Source organism: Pan troglodytes, chromosome X (assembly GCF_028858775.2).
Source record: "Pan troglodytes isolate AG18354 chromosome X, NHGRI_mPanTro3-v2.0_pri, whole genome shotgun sequence".
NCBI classification, from domain to species: Eukaryota; Metazoa; Chordata; class Mammalia; order Primates; family Hominidae; genus Pan; species Pan troglodytes.
In genome coordinates, this window is record NC_072421.2 from 36,386,297 (window position 1) to 36,388,008 (window position 1,712).

Genomic DNA, 1,712 nt, shown 5'->3' on the forward strand with positions numbered 1-1,712 from the left:
AGATAAGAAGTTAATATAAAGAATGTATAAAGAATGCCTACAACTCAATAATATTAAAAAGCATGACTAAAAAATGGTCAAAGGTTCTCTGCACATTGCACCATACTGGGAGTCCAGGTGCCAAGGAAGGGAGAAGGAAAAAGAAAGGGCCATGTGCAAATACCATGGCTGCCATCTTGTTTGAGCCCCCACTTCACACCCTCTGTTCTCCATAATGCATGCTTCTCCTTCTCTAGCCTGCATGGGCCCTCTGCATTGCCCTGCTTAGCAGGAGTGCAGGGAGAGTTCGTGCTCTTCCATGGACTCCTGTATGGAGGCATTTTTCAAAATGTCCACAGAATGTGGATTTTGTGGCACTAGCAGCAGTAATGCCCAGTAAAGCCTACAGTCCTTTTGGGCTTCACATCCTGGAAGAAATCCAGAATTTAACAGTGAAAGATTTACTAGTGCAGGAACTTCCACAGCTGGTATTAAGAAGATTATGAAACTGAATGATGTAAAGATGATCAGTAGAGGAGCTCCTGTGCTCTTTGCCAAGGCAGCCCAGATTTTTATCACAGAGTTGACTCTTTGAGCCTAGATTCACACAGAGGCTAAAAAGCACTGGACTCTATAGGGAAATGATGTCACCATGGGAATTACAAAATTAGATCAGTTAGACTTTCTCATTGATATTGTTTTGACAGATGAACTGAACCCTCCAAAGTGTCAGGAGGAGGTGTGCCAGTCTATAACTCCTGCTAAGCCCATCTAGTACTACTTCACACTGGCTTAGCAGCCCTCCACGGTCCAAGTCTAGGGACAGCAGCAAGGCCAGGAGACCACCAGCTCTATGACCACCATCCAGCTTGGGTAGATCATCATGCAGCCTCAGCAGGGCCAAATCATGCCCCCGACAGTGCAGGTTGGAGAAGGTCGGCAGGTGCAGATTGTCCAGGCCCAACCACAGGGTCAAGCCTAACAGTCCTAGAGTGACACTGGACAGACTATGGAAGTTATGCAACAGATTATTACTAAAACAGGAGAGATCCAGCAGATCCCAGTGCAACTGAAGTTGGGCCAGCTAGAATATATTCTCTTAGTCCAGCCTGTATCAGGTACTCAAGTCGTGCAGGAACAGATATAGATGCTTGCCACCAATGCCCAACAGATTACATAGACAGAGGTCCAGTAAGGACAGCGGCAGTTCAACCAGGTCACAGATGGACACAAGCTCTACCAGATCCAGCAAGTCACCATTCCTGTGGACTAGGACCTCACCCAGCCCATGTTCAACCAGTCAGTCAACCAGCTCTCCTACAGGCAGAACCCCCAGGTGACCCATGACTGAGAGTCTGAGCTGGCAAGGCCAAGGACACCCAACACAATTTTTGCCATACAGCCTTATGGTTATGGGTTATGGGCATAGCCTCCCTCCCCAGAGGACCCGGCTGACTTCAGCACCTCCTGCAGGCCAGGACACTGGGGCACTTAGACCTCACGCCTGGGGCCTGAGATTCTTCAACAGAAAAATATAATTCTTTTTGTTTTCTTTTTTCCATTTATTTTCCTCCAAGGAATCAATATTTCAATATGTCGAGCTGTGTGTCCAATGCTATGAAATAAAAATATTAAATGACATATTTACGACATTTTGTTGAAGAGCGTGGTTTAAGAAATATTTCCCCCTTTGTTTTTCCTTTTTTTTTGGTTCTCACTGCCACTTCTTTTTA

General features: G+C 45.9%; 1 pseudogene; it reads left to right on the forward strand.

The window, feature by feature from the left end:
* Positions 1-328: 328 nt before the first annotated feature.
* Positions 329-1,330, forward strand: LOC100609190 (nuclear transcription factor Y subunit gamma-like; annotated as a pseudogene).
* Positions 1,331-1,712: the final 382 nt, after the last annotated feature.